Source organism: Cavia porcellus, unplaced genomic scaffold (assembly GCF_034190915.1).
Source record: "Cavia porcellus strain 051 isolate PalLab524CR breed Dunkin Hartley unplaced genomic scaffold, mCavPor4.1 scaffold_14, whole genome shotgun sequence".
NCBI lineage: Eukaryota > Metazoa > Chordata > Mammalia > Rodentia > Caviidae > Cavia > Cavia porcellus.
Window position 1 is genome coordinate 39,513,057 of NW_026947497.1, and position 24,644 is coordinate 39,537,700.

The 24,644-nt window shown below is 38.9% G+C and overlaps 1 protein-coding gene across 5 annotated transcripts in view; it reads left to right on the forward strand.

Annotated features, from left to right (window-relative positions):
* Nucleotides 1-513: 513 nt before the first annotated feature.
* The window catches only part of Inpp4b (inositol polyphosphate-4-phosphatase type II B), a 765,962-nt gene continuing 741,831 nt past the window's right edge, over nucleotides 514-24,644 (forward strand). For 2 of the 5 annotated variants that reach the window (XM_063260829.1, XM_063260831.1), the window contains exon 1: nucleotides 514-1,585. The gene's annotated coding sequence lies outside the window, so the exon portion shown is untranslated. The remainder of the gene's footprint in view (nucleotides 1,586-24,644) is intronic. The other 3 variants (XM_063260834.1, XM_063260833.1, XM_063260832.1) reach the window with 2 other exon arrangements.

The window sequence follows — 24,644 nt, forward strand, 5'->3', positions numbered from 1 at the left end:
GGGCCTTGGCTGGAAGCTCTGAGAGTAGAGAGGTGAAAACAAAACATCCTCAAACCCAAACAACCCAAACAACCCAAGTCCCTGCCCTCAATGACAAAGCTTGTAACCCAGTAGTAGTCAAATGCTTGTAGAGTGAATGGATGCCTGGATCCAGGCAGTGACAGCAGGGGTGACAGCTGGGGGCAGACAGCTTCCCACTTTGTGAATTTGTTAAGCACTGACTTAACCCAAATTGATTTTGCCATCCTGACTTTGGGATTACACGCTCTTTGCATGGCAATGTTACACTTTCATGCAAGCATTCCCTCTCTAATTTATGTGAAATGTGAACTCAAAGGGCCCATAAGCAGGAGAAAAGCCGAGGGGGCTTTAATGGACCCGCTCCAGGCAAGGCTACATAGAGCAGCTTGGACAAAGCCTTTCCGACAGAGCCACCAGGTGGCACCTGTAAGGCGCAGATGGGGAGAGACTCATTTGCCCCACACCCACGGCTTGGAATAACCAGCCTCCGCGCTTTCAACCCTAGTGGGCTTGTTGGCTACGAGGTAGGGGAGTTTTAGTCTGCTTCCAGACTGCGTGATTACAGGTCCCGTCTTCCTGACACCCCAAACATGACGAGGGCGTGTTTGTCCCCACGCGCTCAGGCTGCCAAAGGCGTGTCACAGGCTTCTTAGGAGCAACTCGGCCTCCGCCGCCCGCTGCGGGCGGGGACAGGCGGCGGGCGGCTGCGGGCTGCCGTGAGCTGCAAGCCCAGCCAGTGCCCAGGTCTCCTCGGCCGGACGCCCACTCGGGCCAAAACGCAGGAGAGGCAAGAGACCTCCCAGGGTGCGACAGACCAAAATCCCCCGAACGTGGGACACCGCCTCACACACCTTCGACCCCCAACCTTCGGCGTGGGGACAGTCCTTGGCCCAGGTCTGGGGCGCCTCCTTCCGCTGGGATTTCTCTCTGATTCCTCCTGCTGGCTGCAGCTCGGCGACCCCAGGTCACCCCTCCTCACATCAGCAGCGATCACACACCCAAAGTCGGGTGTCGCTCCCCGCCCCGCGCGCAGAGGGTCCGGGTGCGGGCGTTTGGGTCATTTCGAGGTGCGCAGCTGGGCCACCAACTCTGCTCCGTCTGTCGCGGGAGGCGAGCTGCGCCAGTTGCGCGACTGTCTCCATCGCCGACGACGCTTCAACTCGGCGGCCAGTGACATTGGGAGGAGACAGCCCGGAGGGAGCAGAGGAGGAGGAAGCGGGGCGCGCAGGGTCGGGGTAGGGACAGTAGCGATTGCGCCAGGGGGCGTGTGAGCCGCGCGCCAGGCGGCCGCGCCGGTACCAACTTCTTCCGGGCGTGCGCGGCGGGGAGCGCGGCCCGAGCCCGGAGCCGAGCGGAGGGCGGCGGAGCTCGGGAGCCGCGGCCCGCGCCCTGCGCCGCCGCCTGCTGGTCTGCTCCGGGTTCTCGGCCCCCGGTGCTGAGGCTCAGGTCTATAAATAGCAGGTTACAGCTCCCGCTCGGCGCGCACACGCTCACGCGCGAACGCAGGAAAGTCAGCCTAAAAGTGTCTGCCGCCGCCGCCGCCCCCTCTCAGCCCCCGGCAGAGGTAAGGACCCGCCGGGGACCTGGGGCTCGGTGGGGAATCTTGCAAGGTGGGGTGGCTGAGGGTGGGGGACTCGGCAGGCTTGGGAGCGAGTCTGAGGAGGGCGCGGGGCACATCCCCGGAGAGGGGATGCCTTTGGCACCAAGTTTCCAGAGGTTGCAGCCCCCGTGGACCCTCCAGCGCAGCCGCCCGCGGGCGAGGTGCGCCGCCTCTTTTGGGGTACCCCTGGCCTCGCTTGCAGCGCCTCGCCCGGCGCCCTCCGGCCCGGCCCCGCGCGCGCGGGTCCGCACTCACTCTCCCGCCCGGCTAACTCCGCGCTCGGGCCTCGCCGACCTTCCAGGCTGCACCCACCTGCCGGGTCCTTGACAGATGCTGTGGTGGCCCCGCTTGCTCTCCCCCTGAACCCCTATGACAGGCGGCCGCTGCAGTCAGTCTGGGAAGAAGGGGTCCCCAGGCCGTGGAAAGGTCGGTGGGCAGCCAGGGTGACAGATGCCTGTTACCCCCATTTCCTGATGTTTCCTAACGCGCCCTCTGCGCGCCCATCTCCAGAGACCCGCAGCAACTCCTTCCCGCGGAGAAGCCCCGCTGGTCTCCCGGCTGCCTCCCATGCACCTCATCCTACTCCGGAGGTCTCACTACGGTTAGAAAGCCGGGCCTGCCTGGGCGGTTTGCGGGACACAGGGGTCCTTGTCGGGAGCGCGAGAGCTGCGCTGCCCCGCACTCCCAACTCTTCTGACCCCTCGGGAGACCCCTGCGCCGGGCATGTCCAGGAGCCTGGTTCTGGAATGGACTGAACAGGTTTGGGTGCCAGAGCCTCAGGTACCTGTGTTTGCCCTTCCTTGCGCCTCTAAATTATCTACTCTTTGGAGTGGTGATTTCTGCCCGAGGACACAATGAACAGGGTCCCTGGCACTTTCTGTTTGGGGTCCAGAGGGTTTCTAAGGTGAGAATGTGCATATTGATTTAGTTGCTGCTGCGCAAAAACTTAGAAAAACTGGTGGGGTTTTCTGTTCCCTTTAGTGAAGGAGATTGGTTGCTTTGCTTCTTTTTTCATCTCGGAAGCAGTTTTCTTTTCCTTAAATATTATGTGAGGTCATTCTCTTTGAGTCCAAGTGTTCCATTTTGCCTACCTCCCCAGTTGGAAACAACTTGTTTATAAAGGTGTGACTCTTAAAATAGGCAGAAGCCTAGAAAACAGAGGAAGCTTTCATCTTCTCTTCCTACTGAGGGGCACTTGGTAGGTCTTTCTCAGTTGAACACCTCCTTCAAAGACATTGCTTGTGACCGGAATATTATTAATGATCTTAGACCTGCAGCGGTAGTATAGTGCAAAAGCTGCCCTTAAGATGCAGGAATCACCTAGAGGCAGCCGGTTGATGGTGTGTCACAGCTGAGTAAGGAGCTGGGCAAGTGGAACTGGTCAGCTCACTTAGCGTCTAAGGAAATGCACTCTGTCTTGTTCCTTTGTGAAATACTCCGGTAAAGCATTGGTATGAAATTAGAGTATGTTACCAATAGCTTTGTGATAAATACATGGGAGTTAAAAATTGAACCTGTTGGGTTTATAATAATTCAAAGACGCTTCTGCAAAGGGACCCTTTCTCAATGCAATCTTTTAATATGATTTGAAAGTTTGTCCTTGAAAGGTTATTGAAATGTGCATGTGAAGAGGCTCAGTGTCATTAAGAAACATATTTGCTGATTAAAATACTGCCCTCATTTTAGAGGAATATTTTCTTTGCTTAGGCAAATATTTATTTTTGATAAGCTAACAACCAGTTGGGAAGTGCATATTTATAGCGGCATGCTGTTTTGGCTCTGATAAAGTAAATGAACAACCACATAGACCAAGTTGTCTCCTCTTTCCAGAAACTTGAAGAATTATGTAGTCAAAGTTGTAGGCATAAGCTTATAGCCGTTGAGTTTGAACTTCACTTTGGGGTGTAAGGTTTAACTTCATCTTGGGGATGCCCATTGAATGACTTCATATCTTGTAAGATTTTTGTCAAAATACTAAGTTCCTTTTTAAAAAACATAGACACATCAGTTAAATTTGACTATAAAATAATGTGATTATTCTTTACTTTTGTGGAATGGAAAATCATTAGATTCTGCAAAAAGCCAGATATGTGTTCTAAATTGTGCAAATTGGAAGTTACTCATTTATTTTCTGAAACCTTGAAGTTATTTTCTATTACAAATAAAGTATATCTTCACATGGGTAACAGAGTTCACTTTTACAACCTTCAGGCAAAATCCAAGAAGGCAATTCTCAGATGGACACAGAAACCTTCCAAACTATTTTATATCTCTTAGCAACCAAATAGACGTCAGTTTTTAGGTGAGCATTTAACATCTGAAAATGCAAAGTCAAAAAAATGATGATAGGGTCATAATTAGTGAGTAAAATGCTTAGTGAATATTTCAGAGTGAACAATACCCACTAGTGCTAATATTAGATCTGTAAGTGTCATGCATTTTATGATCTGCATGGAATAAGTCTTTGTCTTTTCACATGGGATTTTTAATAGAAAAATCCTGCTTTAAATGATCTCAAGTTAAATGTTCAGCGGACAATGACATCAGTCCCTTCTGTATTCTGTGCCTTACTTGTTAAAGAGGACCCATCTCTTTCTAAAATCCTAAGGCATCTTAAAAAATCAAGTTGTTGCTGTTTTTTTTAATGTTGAGTTAGAAATCCTTGATCAAAGAGTCTCCCTTATCATATACTCATATTAAAGTATATCCTTTAATACTAATGCTTGATAATGACACTATTCAGCCAATAATTTCAGCATACATCTTTATTTAAGTCCAAATGATGATGATGATATGACAGCATTTTGTGTGTGAAAAATGTTTATAGTCTTTGTGCTGCAAAACTTTAGATACTGTACATATCTAGAAAAGGCATTAAGTTATGTGGGGGGGGGCGATTGTGGAAACTTTCAAAGTTTCTAGCACAGTTGCCATTTGAATTAAGGAATGTTCATTCCCTTTATGTGTTTACACTATTTTGTAGGTTAATGAAAGCATTTAAAACTCACAGAATTTTATGGGCTATAAATTTTATGGGCTATATGTATCTCTATCATCTATCTCTATCTCTATCTCTATCTCTATCTCTATCTCTATCTCTATACCTATACCTATATCTGCATCTGCTGTAGAGGCTTTCCTTAGATAAAGCACAGTTGTACCACTATCTTCTACTCTGAAAGTATCTCACTGAGTAAGCTTCAGTGGAATACTTAAGAGCCTTAGCTTTAGATATTTGTTACAGTTGACTTTCTAACTTTACCAAATGTTGGCTGTTTTGATAGATGTCATCTGAACACAATGCATTGTTTTTTCTTAATTAATTTGTTCTAAACTTAGCTTCTTGAGTTGCAAGATTTTGAGTGAGTTGTTTTCTGCCTTAGCCATTCCAACTAGTGGTACTAATTATGTGTTAGAGGACTTAAAATAGCTCTCAGTGGAATTAAGTGAAGTAGACAGTATGTTACTTAAATTGGTTAAAGGATATCTTCAGTACTGTAGTTTTCTAAATCATATGAGAATTATCTGCATTAATGATTTTCATGGAGATGTAGATACCTCTTCCATCAAAGGCAGGAGTTTAATTCATCCGCCCATCCATTCATCTATCCACCATCTACCCTTCTATTGTTTTTAGCTGCTAATCTGTTAATCTGGTTATGAAAATAAGGCAAGGCAATAGGCCTAGTGGTGAAATTACTCAATGCTTTTCTCTGATGTTTTCCAAGGGTAGAAAAGTTTGTGAGAAACAGGGGCTGGCTTGTGTCATGCTGATTTTGAATGACTTGAGTAACAAGGCAATGAAAAGTACCTTCCCAGATAAAAGAAAAATATAAATCTTAATCATGTACACATATTAACTACTTATAATCCTTCATTTACACATTTTAAATACTGTTTAGAGCCTGAGCTTTCTGTTTCTTGAAAGGGAGTATGCATTTTAAAAAGTTAAGCAACCAAGATTGAAAGAATCATTTTAGTATTTCCACTATGAAAATCAACAGAATTATGTATCTTTTGCCTCTTATTTTAACCCATAAGTATAGAGCATCAAGGAAGCCAGAATCAGAATTATATTTTTAGAGTATACGAGTTGGATAAAAAGTGCTGCGTAACCACAGCGGTGCTATGCACTGGGAGCTTTGCTTTAGTACTTTTATGGCTGTCATTTTACTTTGAGGGGGCTTTGCTTTTTTCTAAAAAGACAAAATGATGAGGAATGAGCTCTAGAAATTAGCACAACCAACACATAGCAATCATTCCAATGAGGAAAATGAAGTGATAAAATCAGTGGCATCTTAAATTGAAGTTATACCTTGCATGTGAATAGAGATTACATTTTCTTCAAAAAGCTAGTTATATCATTAGGGATTATTGTTGTGTACTTTGATGTGTTTTTGAGCATCATCATTGTCAGACTTGCTACATAACCATATATTCCACCGAGAGATCAGCATATGCCACCTTCATAGCAAAAGACATTGCAGAGTTGCTGCGTGGCACAAAAGATCACATTTTAAAAAATGTCTTCTTTTCACTAACAAGATCTGGAACTTTTTAGTATTTACTAATCTAATCATATCTTTATGATTATGAGACGTGATTCTTATGGTGTTTGTAATTTTATTTACTTGCAGTAACCATATGCTGAAAATCTTGTGACTAAATATGTCTCAGACTTGCTTTTCTGGGTAAATTTACTTTAAAATACAGCATTTCTGTGTTCCTGGAGCTGCTCTGTATTTAGCATAGGAGAGACATTTAGCACTAGGTGGCAGTGCGCGATGCTGAGAAGCCTTGGGTCATTTCAGTTGCAGTAAATTTATTTTTAAAGCTTTAAAAAAATTTATATCATGAGTGAATTAAAATCAACAGAAATATAAATCCTTAATAGTATATTTAGAAGATCTATTATTTGTAATACTTTAACAATTTGATAGTAATATTTAACACTGCTTTTATGAGGGGTCTGCTTATGTGAAGAGCAAATGTTAGGAGTTAATTGAATTAAATATGCCAGAGCTCTGTTTATAATGAGTAAGGGAAAGAGAAAAGTAAATGAATATTATAGGATATGAATGAATAGGAATATGTATGGTCGAAAAAGTATGGTCATTCTACATAGGCATTTTATTAACTATTAACCATTTGTATTTTAACCCTAATCTTCTCACAGCACTAGTTGAGCAAACTCATTTGTTAAGTGGTCAAGCTGTGATTATTAATTTTCCTTTATCTTTTTACCCTTGGGACAGTGCAAAAACTAAAATGGAATAAACAGTGCAGACACTGACTGGTGCTTCAGCAGACACCCAGATGTCCTCCGTGGTAGCAATGACTTGGCCCCCAGGCACCAGACTGGGTTCACCATGATGCATTGTGATGTACTGGTCATCATGACAGCTGAATGCTGGCTATGTCATTTGTTCTTATTTCATCTGGTTGTAGACATCCCAACTTTGGCCAGATGATTAAACTATGAATCATAGCAGAGTTAATCAATTTATTCCATCGTCTGTGTACCAGAAGAGGATGTCTGCATGGTCTGGTCATCTGAATGGAGCATCCTCAAGACCAACGTGGGGTTTCAGCTGTGTTCACAGCTATCACATGAATGGAGACTGGGGAAACCTAAATTGACCTAATTAAGAAATTCACTTCTTTAAAACTGAAAGTAGAAACACATTTTGAGGGCAGATACTGAAGATTAGACTCAGATCCTTCACATGGAGCTACACTTTTATCTTTTTTCCTTAAAAATAGGCTTTTATTTTTATTTTTTATTCTGAAACAGGATCTTGCTGAGTCTCTAAGTTTCCCAGACTTGGATACAACTTCATGCAAAACAAACAAACAAGCAAACAATCTTTTTATTATGTAAATTTCAAGGTTATAGAGTAGTACATCGAACCCTTGCCCGACATACCATCTGCAGTAAGTGTTAAATCATGATCATTCTTATTTCATGTACCATCCCATCATCATTTCCCCACATTGGAAGTTTTGGAAACAAATGATAGGAATTACATCAAAGGAAGGAAGCATACTTAGGAAGCAGATATTTACAAATATAGTTGTGATATGAAAGGTAATTTAAAAATACTAGGTGAAAACACTACATATTTCACCTTAAAAATCACAAATCTTGGCATTAGGTAAATTGTGTACTTGAATTTGTTTATGAAAAATATGACACACATAGACTCCAGATTAGATTCTATGTTATAATTTTTTGATCTCTAGGAACATGCAGCCATGTTCTTTGAACTTATCAGGTAGTTGTATGCATGATAGACTAATGGTTAGATTAGGCTTCTTAGAGTAAGAGAAATATTGACTGCGTACCTTACTGCCACAGACCTTTTATATACACATTTTACTTTTGTAGGAAGCAGGCATCGTAAATAGAGCAGATGTTGGAATGCAAGAGTTCATCTTCCTGCGAGTCAAGATGTTAGCTGTATGTGGTGGTGCATACCTATAATCTCAGCACTCTAGAAGCTGAAGTAGGAGGATCCTTCTGAGTTCGAGACCAGCCTAGGCTACAAAGTGAGCTCAAGGCCAGCCTGAACTGCATAGTGAGAGCCTGACTCATGGTCTGTGAAATGTAGTGGTTTATGATTTCTCTGTGGTCTGAACTGAAGTCACCTGGGCCTGGAGACTGACCTCTCAGGGGCATGCTCTACCCAGGTAACACTGTGCTGTCACTGACAGACAGGTCATGTCACTTCTAGGACTAGTTATCTGGGGTATCTTTGTGAATGTGAGAATCTGAAATGGTTTTATTTTCCTCTTTGAGAATGTCAGGGATCTGCTGAAACATCTTTTAGATGCTGTAGAGTTGAGTTGACGTTTTAAATGAATAGAATTTTTTCAGGTTTTAAAAATTGACAGCAAGCACTATGTATAAATCATTGTGGCATTATGTGTCTAAGGGCAAATATAATTCCACTGTAGAGAAAACAAGTAATTTGTTTCGAAAGGGTTTATGCTATGCTATACTTTTCATATGTATAAATTATACAGGGAGAAAAACACCTGTATAATTTTCTTAATATTAGACATATGAACTTTTTGTCTTTAAAAAATTCACTATAGTATTTTCTTTCCTGGGCTATGTTTTAAAGACTACCTCCTGATTTATTCATGCCACTAATATCCCGTTTCCTTTTTTATATTTCAGTGGGAGTGAAGAATGCTATATTTCAGGATAGTATAATGAGAAATAATTGAGCCATTGACTTCCACTTGACTTCTAGAATTTTTCTTTTCTTTTTTTCTCTTCACTGTTTTCCTGATTATAAATGTAAGAAGTTACCATTGTAAAAAACTGTAATTGACACATGGAGAAAAGTTTAAAGTGGTGGAAAAAGATCATCCAAAAACAATGTTTTTAACATTTTATATATTTTTCTCTAGAATTTCCAATGATTTTTTATAAAAGTTGAGATTTGTGTGTGTGTGTGTGTGTGTGTGTGTGTGTGTATGTGTGTAAGACAGACAGAGTAAGAGAGAGAAAAAGAAAAACGAGTGCCCTGCCTTTTATATTTTATGTGGAATTCTGTTTTGCCATTTAAATATTGATCGGTGCCTATTGTATGCAGATACATTTATGGATTGATATCTCCTGTATGTCAGGTGTATGTTAGCCTCTTTTATGATTCATAGAGGTCAATAACAAAGAAAATTGCATGCCTTATGCCAGTGAATACTTCTGTAACCTAAAAACATTGTTTTCCAGTAATTAGCCATGTGAATCATTATCAGTTTATTTAACCATCCCAACTTAGATTTTAAGATTGTTGATGATGTTTTTACAGTCATGTAAATGATGAATATATTCTGTTTGGTCTCATTTAGTGATAGTCTTGTCTAAATTTTTTAAAGTAATGATTTCTTGAAGTGTCATATAACATAAAGGGCATGAGTACTATTTACTTTTCAAAAGGAATTAAAGTGTCATTTTAATGTTAAGAAAAATTGTTAAAGTGCATAAAGAAGGCATAAAAGAAGGCAACAAATCCTTTCAGTATGATACAGAAGAATTATTTAAAATGAGACATGAACATTTTAAAGGCTTTTTATATACATGGCCAAAGTGTTTTTCAGAAAGCTCATACCTATTTTCACTCTCCATATAAATAGACAAATATCATTATCTTCTCATCATTGAGGAATATTATTTCTTTAAAAAAGTTTGTTAATTCAAAAGGCATAGATATAATAGTAGCAAAAGAGTAAGGCAGGAGAGAAAACCTTCCAGGGCTTCAAGTTATATTACAAAGCTACCATGATGAAAACAGCATGGTAACAGCAAAAGACTTGTGGATCAGTGAAATAGGACAAAGGATGCAGAAACAACTCCAGAGACACTTGGCTATATTATCTTTCTTAAGATAATATAGATTATCAAATGGAGCTAGGGAAACTGACTATCCACATGTTAAAGATTGAAACTGACTCCTGCCCCTCACCATGTACTAAACGGAAAGCAAAAGTGGATCAAAATCTAAGTGTTAAGACAGAAGCAATCTGCGTGAAGACAAACTAGGTAAGTCACATGAAAGCATAGGTGTAGGCAAAGACTGTCTGACAGAACCCTGGTTGCAGAAGAAATAATACCAAGAATCAACAAATAGGAGTGCATCAAATTAAGAAGCTTATTTTGCACAGCACAGGAAACTACTAACAGAGGGAAGAGACAACCCACAGAGTTGGAAAAATTTTACCAGCTACTTAGACAAAAGACTGATGCCTAAAATATATAAAGCACTCAAAAAATTTGTTTCAAATTTAAAAAACAAATCCAAAAATGCACATCTGAAGTGAATAGACAGTCCTCCGATGAAGACGTAGAAATGGCCAATAAATATGAAATAATGCTCAACGTCACTGACCGTTATACAAGTTAAAACAATGCTGAGATCCCACCTCACTCCATAAAGAATGACAATCATCAAAAAATCAACCAATGACAGATGCTGTGGGAAAAAAGGAACCCTTCTTCATTGTTGGTGGGAATGTAAACTGGTATAACCACAATGGAAGTCAGTATGGGGATGGCTCAGAAAATTAAAAACACAAATTCTGTTTGATCTGGCTATTCCCCTTCTAGGTATTTCCCAGGAGAGTTGATGACGTATGCACGCCATGTTTATATACATATACTGTAAAGTATGCATACCACAGTTGATAATAGCTACATCTTGGAAGCAGTCTCTGTGTACATCAACAGATGAACAGATAAAGAAAATATGCCATTACACCAAGGTGTGGTAGTCTGCCATAAAGGAGTATAAACTTGAGTCAACTGTAGGAAAATGAATTTAACTGGAAACCATTATTTTAAGAAACACAAGCTTAAATATTGTGTGTTTTCTCTTAAATGAAAAACTCAACATGCATATAAGGTTCAAAAATAAAGACCAGGTAACAGGGTGAAAAGAAAGACAGAGAAAAAGATTTATTTTAGTTCAGCAGGGACAGTGTATCTAAAAGGCATCTTGATGTAGTGTAATTGGTTTATTACTCTAGTTGTTAATCTGTATGCATGTTAGTTAACTTTATAAGGACTAATGAGGTAAAGAAATGAATCTGATACTAGCAATAAATGGGTTGGAGGGGAAAAGCAAAGTATTGAGATATGTTGTGGACACCTATCAATTCTCTACCATGTGTGTAATCATTATAGACTGCAAGTAATGTAAAAAATTTTAAAAACCTCTTACAGGCAGTTCAAAACTTTATATTATCTGATTTATTTTTTGCAACAAATGAAAAAGGATGACAGTATTATGTCTCCTATTTTTCTTGTCATTTGCTGTTGGTGCTGGGAATTGAACCAAGGGCCTTGTCCATACAAAGCACACACTCTGCTACCGAGGTGCACGCAATTGCCCGGCCTGCTTTAAAGTTTAGGAAATTTATTTTTTGGAAAGTTAAGTGTCTTACCTGAGATCATGTCACTGGTAAATGATAGAATTGGGTCTTAGATCAGCATTGATTTTGTTTTAAAATGTAGGCCTTAAAGTACTACCTTTATCTTCTACGACTCTTCAATTAAATGAGAATCAACATTTTTGATATGCTTATTTTCAAGCATATCATTTTAAGCATAACATTTTTAAGCATAACATTTTGATATGCTGTAGTTTATTTTAGTAGTAATTCTTAAGTTTAATGTGTTTACATAACAAGATGTTGGTTTTCCTTTTTCGACTTGCAGGTGTTATACTAGTGATTCCGACCTTTTGTCACTTATTTTACTTATATATATATATTTTCTTAGTATATACACATATTCTTCTTAGTACATGAAAATATGTTTGTGGTTAAATAGAATTTCATCTTTCTTCTGTTGTTGGTGTGTGTGTATGTGTGTTGAAAGTGCTTTCTCGCCCATGAAGCAAATTAAAACTGACCTAAATTATTTTCCTTAAGGCAGTTTAATTTAATTCATCAGTGATGTTTTAGTCCAACCCACAATTTCGGGTAGATTCTATGCATAAGGATTAAATTGAGATTATTTCTAAAAATAGGTAAGCATTTTCCAACAAGTTTTAAACCATCCGTTTTCCACTGTGATTCTATTGCAGCATATTGTATTATTACCTTATTCTAGCCATATGTGCTTATGCAGTGCCTGCCAAACTCCCATGTGCTGCGATTCTGGTTCTGGTATATTTCTTCTAGTGTTCTGTCACTTCTTTTTATTACTATTACTTAGGCTTGGATGTCATTGCTATCTCTGTAGTATCTGCAGGGATAAGCCCCATCCCAAGGGGTGCGTTACTGGGGGCCACCTTGGAATGGTAAATTCTCTCCCCAGCTCCTCCCTTCTTCACCTGCTTTCTGCCCGCCATGTCTTAAACAAGTTTCCAATGTCACGACATTTCTGCCTTGGAGTGAGCTGCACATGGACTAAACCTACCAAAATCTTGAGCCAAAACAAATCTCTTTTCCTTTAAGTAGCAAGTGTCAGGTTTTGTTGCAGTGTTGGGAAAGCTGAGCAATACAGTGCTGCCTTCCCTGCAGCCACATTAGCATCCTCCTTCTCATTCACATCTGGCCTCATGGCGTCTCGGGGTCCTTAGAGGAGGGGTTCTTGGAGCCTGGGTGCATCCCTCCCATTACTAGGCTACATTCTTTCTGTCAACATATGTATTTTTACATTATTTTACTTTTAACCTAAAAGGATATTATCAATATAAATATTGATATGAAATTGTATGAAAATAGTTTAATTTCTTTAACAAATCACTAATGAGATGTTATAACATTGTCCAAAAATATGGATCACTTTTTTATTAAAAACATTTTTTTGAGACAGGATCTTAAATAGGTAGCTCAGGCTGGCCTTGAACTCACTGTGTGGTCCCAGCTGGTCTCCAACACTAGGTGACCCTCCTGCCTCAGCCTCCTGAGTGCTCAGATTACAGGTGCACACTCCCACGCCAGGCTGTGGATTACTTTGTCTATCAACAAAATGTGATGCAGAAAACTTTGTTTAATGTGAAATTTTGTTTCTTCTTTCCAATCCAACAAAATTACCTCTGAAATAATCAGTTTTGGCCTGTTGTAGTAGAGTGGCAAGGTGGGTACAGCCTGAAGCTATACCTTATGTGTTTGAATCAGTAGTATAGTTGTAATGATTTTAAACCATGAAAGTAGGCAGATGCATTTTCATATGCACAGTTTATTTATGCCTTTATTAAGTGGGACATAATACCTTCTCATGGTTTCTTCCTTTTGACTGTGGCTTTTGAGACAATTTGCTTTTTTGGAATCTGCAGGCGAGAAAGGTTTGGCTTTATTTACTTGAATTCACTAAGCTGTTTTGGAGCTGGAAGACTTGTTTCTTTCAGGCAGCTGGGTTCTACATTATCCGGTGCCCCCTCAAAAACTGCACACGGACAGCTACTCAGGAGAGGGGCCCACAGGCCCACTCCTATTCCTCCATTTCCAGTTTTGTCATTTCCCGGGGCAGGTCTTCTGTGGGGTGAAGTTGAGGACGCACATTACACATGAGTTGTGGGCATTAGGGTTGTGCAAGAGCCATTTTTATCTCTCTGCCTACAACTGCAGCCTGTGCATAGGTGGGTCACCAAGTCAGATGCTGCCAACACCCACCTGGAAACGAATGAAGGCATATAATCTGCTTGTGATAAGATTTGCTGATTTCCATGCTTAGGTGAGGCTTCTGTTTGGTGGAATGCTTGTAGCAGCAATGCATGGGCAGTGATGAAACCCTCTCAAAGCCTCAAGAAAGTGCTGCTCCCATCGGTGTAACTGTTCAGAATCTTTTGGTGATGAGATGCTAAGAATGTGAGAGAGGAAAAGGGAGTGCAGATGCTGCACTGTAATCAAATTTTGGTGGAATCCCAAATCATGCAATGTATTTATCCACCTACCTGTCCAATTATTTAGATTCAAATGACCAAAAATTGCATATTTCTTTGTTAAGTTTTAAAAGGTAATATAATAGCAGATATAAAAATGACAATTTTATCAACTGTATTCAACACAAGAATTGACTGGCTGAAATGACACCGACCTGAGAGATGCTCCAGATACTACTTCAATATATGCACTGCCCAAATGAGCTCGGGCTGAACTGTTAAGTGGTTAAATTGGAATTCTACTCCAAGGACACTTTTCTAGCATTTTGTACATCTATTAGTTCACTTAAACCATTACTATTTTTAAAGGTTTTGTTATTTGTGGTTCTGGGGTTCAAACTCAGAGCCTTCCACATGCCAGACAAGTGTACGACTGCCGAGCTACATTCCCTGCCCTTTTATTTTATTTCGAGATGGAATCTCAGTAAGCTGCAGAGTCTGGCCTTAAACTTAAGATCCTCCTACCTCAGAGTCCTAAGTAGTTAGGATTATGAGCGCCTGTTATCATGCCTGGCTAATCCTTACTCGTAATAACAAATTTACCATCTTAGTTTGGGGAGACACTGTCTAGGACCTGCTCATTTATTTGTACATTCCATTGAAGGATATCATCTTGATTTGCAGGGGACAAAAGAATTTTAGTACTTAAACCAGGAGGAAGCTGGGCAGATGGGTCTTTTGGTCATTTTATCTCTGCAAACATGTTTCAGTAGTGGTAGGACAGTAATAGGTATCTGTTCCCAAATCAACCCTTGTAGTCAAAAGAAAGAAAATACAGTCTTTGATACATGAAAGTGTTATTTGAACATTTTATGAATAATAATCACCCTGTAGATGGTATAAAATCTGTACTCATTGTCTTCTACTGGCCCAAATTGGATACTTTTTATTTATGCACTGATATTTATTTTCTCATAATTCGTTCCCCAAATATTTAAAAAATAATTCATGACTTATGGTAAAGTTACAAATAAAGATACCAATTTGTATATCAGTTCCATAGCAATGTAAAAATGTATTTTGGAACTTGGTTAAAAGTAGTGTACCTTTAAAATTAAATTTGATAACATGCATCCTAGCTAGTGTCTATACGAGGTTATCTAATTAGAACACTATATTCTGACAGTCAAAATGATGATTTTTAGATAAAAGGGTAGCAATTATCTGATGTTGTAAAGTTCCCATCAGACAATCTGAGTAAGTTATTGGGATGTGGGCCTGGCAAAGAGTACCCTGGACTAATCCAAATAGGAAACACAGCTTTCTTTTAAGTGAATAATTTTTGATTCTGGCTCCACATGTTCAAACCATGTATGTAACTACACTGCATCAAACAGACTGTTTCATTTATTAAAATGACCTGGAGTGAGCCTTTGCTTCTCTAACTTTAGACTATTGTGTTGTCATTGTTTTCTTCCCAAGTCTCTGTGTTACTGTTTTCCACTATTGTAACAAAATTCATGAATTAATAAGCTTTTAAAAAAGAAAGGTAGGTTTTGCCTTGCAGTTTTTTAATTAATTAAATTTATTAGTAAATTTTAGAGATACTTAAAGATAACTTTTGTCACTGTACCTGTAGCTGATAGATCTTGATTCTGTTTTTTCCATTCTTCTCCCTTCCCTTTAACTTTTTTCTCTCCTGATTTACAAGAACTTTGTTTCCATTTTTCCTTCTTTTTTCATTTTATTTTTCCCTTCCTTTCCCCTTCTCTCCTTCCATAATTCAGTTTCCCATTTGAACATTTTTTTCTATTTCACAATATTTGTTATATATTTTGCTTCTTATTTAAACTTTTGGTTTCTCACACCAAAGAATGCAATATTTATATGTGTGTCCAATTTATTTCACTTGAGGTGTGGACTCGAGGTGCATCCCTTTAATTAGAAATATCTCAAGCTTATCCTCTATGACAGAGTAGTATGCCACTGTACATAAAAAACACATTTTTATGTATTCATCACTCGATGAGCATTTGTGCTCTTTCAAAGATTTAGCTATTAACAAACTGTGCTGCTATAAGCACGGGTGTGCATATATCTCTGTATGATGCTTTCTATTCTTTTGGAAAGATACCAAGAAGGTGAGTAGCTGGGTTGAATGGTACCCCTAGTTTTACTTTTTTGAAGAATATCCACAATGATTTCCAGAATGATTGTACACAGTCTATATACTATCACCAATAATGGCAAGAGTTCTTTTTACCCCATAGTCCCATCAGCATGTTATTGATTAATTTCTTAATAATAGACATTCTTTCTGGAATGAGATGGCATCTCAATATAGTTTAAATTTGTAGCTCTCAAATGATCATTTGATATTGGTATTGACCATGATTTGATATTGACCATGTTCATTTGATATTGAATATGCAGCATATATATTTATCTGCTGTTTCTACTTCTTTACCTGAGAATTGTGTATTCATCTCAGATGCCCATTTTTGGTTTGGTTCCTTAAATTTGGTGGATGTGATTACTTTGAGTTCTTTATAGATATTAGTGCTTTGTCTGAGGAATAGCTGGCAATTTTTTTCCCCATTCTGTGGATTTTTTTTTTTTTTTTTTGCTGTGCAAATGCTTTTTAATAAGATGAGATCCCAGTCGTTTTTTTGTGATATTTTCTATGAGATGTGGGTTTTTTTCATAAATTGTTTGCCAACACCAATGTCTTTAAGAGTTCTACCTGGTCTCTCTTTCAGCAGATTTAGTGTTACTGCTTTAACAATTAGATCTTTGATACATTTTGATTTTATTTTAGTGCATGGTGAGAGACTGTTGATTTGTATGAGGGAGCTGGTCTGGAAAGTGAGGTGTGGCAGATGAAAAGATAACAAGAGAGAAACAAAGTTATGCGACCAGACTACCAGGCAATTCGCAGTCTTTAGGACTGAATCCTCAGTCGTAGTTTTCTCTGGCTATTTATTAAAGTCTTTTCTTTACAAAAAGCAGAAGTGGAAAATGGGAGGGGTAAGGTACAGATAAATGAGAGCTAAATTATTTAACTCTCCGAGGGACCATCTTTGTGTCTGGTTTTCACGCCTACCATTCTTTCAGACATATTTTAGCAAAACATCTCAAGCTGTCCCAGCAGCATTCCACTGGGAATAAGGTCTCACTGTCATTTCCTCTTACACTGTGCTTTAGCACGACTTCCTCAGAGCAGTCATGTGGCCTAGCAGAGCTCAAAGTCCCTAGAGTTACAAGAGATAAGGTTAATTTAAGATGTATTTTTTCCCACAAGACACATAGGTCTAGTTTTAGTCTTTGGCATTTGGAAAGCCAGTTTCTCCACAAGCATTTATTAAAGAAGCTATCTTTCTTCCAGTTAAGGTGTTTGGCTCCTTTGTTGAAGACAAGGTAGCTGAGTGTGTTGGGAATTGTTTCTTCCTGCATATTCTATTCTATTCCATTGATCCTTTGGTCTGTTTTTTTTCTTTTTTTTGCCATGCTATTTTTATCACAGCAGTTTTAGAGGATAATTCCAAGTCAAGGACTGTGATGCCTCCTGACTTCACTTTATTGCCCAGAATTGTTTTTGCTAGCCTTGGTCTCTCTGGTTCCAAATGCATTTTAGGATTGATTTCTCTAATTCTGTGAGATATGCTATTGATATTTTGATAGGTATTGCATTAAATATGTTATAATAATTTTGAGAGTATTGGCATTTCACTATCTTGATTCTTCCCACCCAAAAGCAAGGAATATTTTTCTATTTTATGATATCCTTTTCTATGTTCTTTTTCAGAGCATTATAGTTTTCAGTATAAAGATCTATTTCATTTGTTACATTGATTCTGAAGTATTTAATTTTTTCAATATTATTGTGAAAGGTGTAGTTTCTCTAATTTCTCAGGTTTGTAATTTGTATACAGGAATGCTGTTGATATTTGAACATTAACTTTGTATCCATCATAAGACTGAATTTGATTGTTAAATTGAGTCTTTTGGTGGAGTTTTGGGGTCTTCTATGTAGAATATGATATCATCTGTAAATAATGTTAATTTTAGTTTTCCTTTCCTATTTTTATTCCCTTTATTTCTTTCTCTAATTGACTTGGCTCATGTTTCCTGAACTATATTGAATAGGAGTAACGATAGTGGATATCCTTGGTCTTGTTCCTGATTTTAGAGTGAAAGCTTTCATGTTTTGACCATTTAGAGTGATGTTGACTCTTGGTTTGTCATAAATGGCTTTTATCAGATTGACACAAAGCCATATGTTCCAGTTTTTTGTAGGATTTCTTTTGTGAATGAGCATAAGTCTTTGTTAAATGCTTTTTCTGCATCTTTTGAGATGACCATGTGATTTTTGTCATTGTCTGTGTTCATATGGTATATTACATTTATTAATTTGCATATGTTGAGCCATCCCTGCACTCTTGGGACAAATCTTACTTGGTTGTGGTTTATAACCTTCTTGATTTGCTGCATTCTTCTTGCCAGTATCTTATTGAGGATTTTTGAGTTCATGTTCTTGAGGGAGATTGGCCTGTGGTTCTCTTTTGTGATTTGGTTCTTCTCTTGTTTTGATATCAAGGTAACACTTCTTTCCAGGAATGACTTTGGGAGTATTTCTTCTCTTTCAACTACATTAAAGATTTTTAGGAGTAATACCATTAGATATTCTCTAAATTGCTTGTAGAATTCATCTGTGAATCCATCATGACCTAGGCTTTTAATGTTGAAATATTTTTATTTTTTGGGAGTTGGAAAATAGCTCCAACTTTATTCAAAAAATTATTAATCAAAATTTCAAAAGTAGATTTATAGAGCCAGATAGCAATAACAAAAGAGGGCGGTGATAAAACATTTTAGAGACTTCTTGAAAAGTTCCAGCACAGGCTGGGCTAGACATGTTCAGTTAAACTATGACTGCAAAACAGGTTATACTCACTCCTGAATTGTCTCAGTGAGATCTTTTATTTGCCTTTCTCTTTTCCAACTTGTAAAGTCTTGACTTTGTATTCCAGATTTTTTTTTTCTGTCGTTGTCTAGTTTTAGCCTGGTGAAAACCACCTCAACAGTCATGCAATTAGCCTTCTCATACTGCACTCATTTAATATAGATGACACACTTTTTTCTGTGTACCTGAACCACCTTGCCAGTTTGCTGACCTTTGTAGTATCCTCAACCATCTGGAACTCATTGTCCTTGTGGATGGGCATGGAGCAGACCTTGTACTTCTCCTTCAGCTCCTTAGAAAGAGGGAAGACACAGTTTTCTGCTGCACATGCAAGGGGGCATTGAAGTGGTGTTTGTTTTTGCTGCAGTCAGGTTATGAACAGCTTGACCTTCATGGTTATAGTCTAACAGACACCAGCTGGTTCAGGCTGCATGTAGCAAAATTACATCTTCAGTTTCATCAACTGGGTTATTTAGAATTTATGGGTTATTTAGAATTTATGTTTTCTTGATTCAGTAGAAGTCTATCCATTTCTTCTGTGTCTTTGGTCTTATTTTTATACAGCTTCTCAAAGCAGGTACTGATGATCTACTGGATTTCTCCAGGATATATTGTGGTTTCACTGTTTGCATTTTTAATTGCATGGATTTGAGTCTTTCCTTTTATTGATAAAGTTGGCTAAGGGTTTGTCAGTTTTTTAATCTTTTAAAGAATCAACTCTTCATTGATTCTTTGTTTTCTTAGTCTCAATTGCATTAATTTCTGCTCTAGTGTTTATAGTTTTCTCCCTTGTACATGTTTAGAGCTTGACTTGTTCTTCTTTTCCTAAAAGTTTGCAATTCAACATTAGGTTGCTTACTTGGGCTTGTTCTGTCAGAGATGCAAGAGTTCCTGATGTAAGAGTTCACCTCTATACATTTTCCTCATGGAATTGTTTTCATTGTATCCCATAAATGTAGTATGCTTTGTCAGCATTATAGCTTAATTGTAATGACTGTCTAATTTCTTTTGTTTCATTTGTCACCCATTGGTTTTTCAGGAGAGTGTTATTTAACTTCCATGTGTTCATGCAGTTTTTATATTTGCTTTCCCATTTATTTCCAATTTCATTGCACTATGGTCTGATTATATCCATGGGATAATCTCAGTTCCTTTGCATTTACCTAAGCATGTTCTATTAGTTAGTATGTGGAGGACATCCCATGCACAGCGGAGCAAAATGTGTATTCTGATTTTATGTGGTGGCACACACTGTAAGTCCAATTATTTACAGGTTTGGTTCAGTTCCAGTATTTCTTTGTTCATTTTTTGGTCTAGTTGATCTGTTTATTTGTGACAGTGGGATACTGAGGTCCCCCATTACAATTGTGTTAGTGCTTGAGGTTGGGGATGTGGTAGAGTTCTTGTCTCACATGCACAAGGCCCTGGGTTTGATCCCTAACACCACACACAAAACAATGGAGATACAATTATGATAGTGCTTACTGATTTTTAATATCTGTTAATATTTATTTTATATAGTTGGGTGCTTTTTATTTGCTGCATATATATTTATGATTATTATCTCTTCCTCTTGGAGTTTTCTTTTATAAGTATATAGTGACCTTTTTGTCTCTTTTGATCCATCTTGGTTTGAAGTTCACTTTATCTGAAAACAGGATGGCTCTCCCTGCTTTTTTCTGGATTACTGTCACAAAAAGTATTTTTTCTTATTCTTTGCCTTTTAGTCTATGAATTTTTTAAGTTAAATGTGTTTCTTGTATGCAGCATATTTTTGGATCTTGTTTCTTGATTCATTCTCCCAGTCTGTTTCTTTCAGTTGGTGAATTGAGACCATTTACATTGATAGTCATAAGTAACATGTATTGGCTTATCTTTGTCATATTATTTTCCTGCTGTTGGTTTCCTGTCTTTCACCTCTGTTTAACTTCTTACCTTGCCTTGTAGGTTTTTTCCTATTGGTGTTACTGGAGTTGTAGTCCTTGTTATCTCTTCCTAAAACATCTTTCAGAAATTTTTGGAGGGCTGGTTTTGTAGTAATGAATTTCTTTAGGTGTTCTCTGTCATAGAAGTATCTTATTTCTCCAATGATTTGATAGATAGCTTTAGGAGATTCATTAATCTGGGTTGATGGTTGTTTTCTTTTAGGGCTTCAAATACTTTACCCCAAGCTCTCCTTGATTTGAAGGTTAATGTTAAGATGTCTTCTGTGATCCTTATGGGCTTTCCTTTATAGGTGATTTGATGCTTTTTTTCTAGCCACTTTCAATATCCTGTTCTTGTGCTGAATTTCTGGAGTCTTAGTTATTATATGCTTTAGTGTGGATTTATTTTGGTTATGGCTAACTGAAGTTTTATATGACTCACTTATCTGTATATCAAGTTCTTTTTCCATGCTTAGGAAGTTTTCTGCCATTAGTTCTGCAAACAGTTTTCTTGAATGTTGTTTCTACTGTCTCCTATTTTTATGTTTACTCTGTTCAATCTTATGCTGTTCTTCTTTGTGCCATCTTCAACTATTGGATTGATTTTTCATGATTCTTTGCTATTTTAATGTCTTTCTTTTTTATGGCTAATTGAAATTCTGCCTCTCAGATCTGATATTCTATCCTCACCTTGGTCCATTCAGCTGTGTATACTTTCAATGGATTTTTTTTAACCTCTTGAACGTATTTTTTTTTTTTTTTTTTTTTTTGTCTTTTTCCTTTTTATCGGTACCGGGGATCGAACTCACAACCGCCTGCTTGCAAGGCAGGCGCTTATGCCGCTGAGCTAAATCCCCAGCCCCACTTGAACGTATTTTTAAGTCTGTTTCTTGGATGACATTTCTTTCCAATGTCAGGCACTCATGGTTTATCATTTAACTGAACTCTTCAATTATTTTTATCTGTGTCTACTCAGATTCACTGAACAAGTCTTTCATTATGATTGTCATCTTTTTTTTAACTGATCTGGTTTCCTTTATAAGCTGTTGCATATATTATTTTTACTTGTGCTGGTATCATTTCAGAAAATTCAGGGGTGTGGCTTTGGATAGCCTCTATCTTATTCTTATAATTGTCCTAGGTGGTCTTGAATGTTGAGATTGCATTTTGTTTCTGTGTCCTATCATTTTCTATTTTTTAAATATTTGTTTTCTGTGTTAATGCTTATAAATTACTTATGCTAGGTTGATTTGTCACTATTATTATGACTTTTCTAGGGAATGTCAGCTCCTCAGAGATGTCTTATAAGTGTAGTTGGCTCTTGGTCTTTGTTTCTATCCCAAGATCCTCCCTATTAGGAATGAGAAGTTGCTACTTGCCTTAGAACCCAGTCATTTGGTACTGGATTATGGTGATGGTTATGACCCCAGACAATCATAGTGTTGTCATACAAGGGAAAACAACTGATTGCAACAGGCAAAAGTAGTACAATTAACAATGACAATGACAGCAAGCACAGACTAGAAACTGACAAAGTATGATAAGTATTACTTTGGTACCTTTAACTATAGGAGCAGGATCTATAGTTATATAACAATATCCAACATAAACTAGGAATGTTTATGCAGTTAGTTTCCCCTTCATAGAGTGAATTTACCCTAAGGGAGACATTTAAGAGGAATATGGGAAAAATAGATAAATGAAGATAAATATCGTAGGAGCAAGGCTGAAGAACCAAGGACAGTCACCCAAGGTTTGAAAAACTGGAGAAACGGCCGTAGATAAAGAATGGAAGAAAAAAACAAAAGAACATTGATGCAAATCAGAAAGATTAGAAACAGTGTTCAGTTACTTAAAAGCATTAAAAACAGCAAGAAAGATAGTTCAAGGAGAAAAAAGCCAAACAAAACAATAAATGTAAAAATCTAAACAGAGAAGGAGAGAGACAGAGAGAGACAAACAGACAGAGACAGAGAGAGAAAGAGAAATGGTAACAAAAGAAACAGAAAGAACAACATCAAGCAATAAAAATTTTCACAAGTCCTCTGTTCTGTGGTAGTTTTAAAGTCTTGGCTGGGCAACCCCACCAAGTTTACAGTAGGATTAGTGTTGAGTGTTGGGCTGATCTTGGTATCTGGATGTGGGGACTAGAGCCAGAATCTAAGCTGCCAACTTTCTGTGTGTCCTCGGTGGCCTATCCGCCTCTTGTTACCCTGTTTATCTCTGCATTGCTCACTCAACTGCTACATCTTGGGACAGAGACAGCCCAGGGCTGCTCCAAGTCCTGTCTGCAGTTGGCCTCTCCCAGCCCTTGTATAGGCTCCTGTGCTCCACTCCCCGGGCACCAGCATGTCTTGCTTGTCTTACACTGCTGGGAGCAGAATAGGAGGAGCACTGGTTTCCCACCCTCTGCCCTTCCACAGTCCGGTGGTGCTTAAATCCCGGATCCCTCTCTCCCATGCTGCTGGGAACAGGACAGGAGGGGTGGTGCTATTCCACTCACTAGTTACCACCGCCTCTTGTTGTCACTAGAGGTTCCAGTTAGCCCTGTGCAGCATATCAGAAAAAAAGAAAGAAAGAAAGAAAAAAGGAAAAAAGGAAAAGCTGGTAGCTGATCACAGAGAGAGCAGATTGCTGGTCCCTCACCCCTATTTGTACCAGCAAAATTTGCTGCCAGGCTTCAGTGTCCTGTTTAGAGGATGCAACAGAAGCGTGAGGCCTTATATCTCAACTCTATCAGCATGGCTTCAGTTTGCCTCAGGTTTTTGGGGGAACTTCGAGGATGGCAGTTCCTTCTGTGTGCAGGAAGAGATTTTATAGAAAGTCCTGTGTAATGCCTTGCCATTTTATAAAGACCTGTTTTATGAGTGGTTTGGTTTGAAGTACAAGTCCCTTATTTAAGGTTTATTTTGTCACCAGGGTGTTTTTCTCTCCCTTTCTTCCAGTTAACTGTTGGTAGTTGATTTTCTCTGAAGAACTCCAACACAGCTCCTCCTCTATTCAGCCATGGTGAATCTTCCTGCCTTCCAGTTTCAAAGGTTCCAGTTTATTGTTAGTTGACTGTGTTGAGTTTATGGTGAGACAGGGCATCCCAATATTAATGTGTATGCGAGGAAGTTGCTTAACTTGTGGCAGGCAGGAAGCAGAGACAAGAAGAGATGTGTGCTTTCAGTCACCTGTAGGATGTCCTCCATCGACCTAAATCCTCCTACTGCACCACGCCTCTTAAGGATTCCATCACCTTTCACCAGAGTCAAACAGAGGACCACATTTCCAATCCATGGACTTTTGAGGGACAGTCCAGATCTAGGAGACAGCACAGTGGTTTTTCATGCATTAAGTAGAAATTCTAATTATTTCACACATTTATAGTGAAAATTAAGTGAGATTATGATTTAAATATACTGTGACTTAAACACACTGTTGTGGTGGATAAGGTGGAGTGTAACCGGATTGTCTTTGGGATCTGCCCAGGGGACTGGTGGGCACACTGCGAGTGTGTCTGGGAGGGCTGTGGAGGCGTGGTCTTGAAGTTGATACCTGGTCTCTCTTCTTCTCTGGCACTGTTCATCTGCTGTGTTTCCTTGGTGTCATGGACTGAGCAGCTTTGTTCAGCACACCCTTTGCCATCATGTTTCTCCCTTGGATCCAGCTGACCGTGGGCTGAATTACCTGAGTCTGTCAGCCATATAAAACCTCTTCTTTAAGTTACGGTGGTTGGGCATTCTGTCTCAGCAAGTAGGAAAGACGACCAACTATAAAAGTATAATATTCATATTGACAAGTACTAATATATT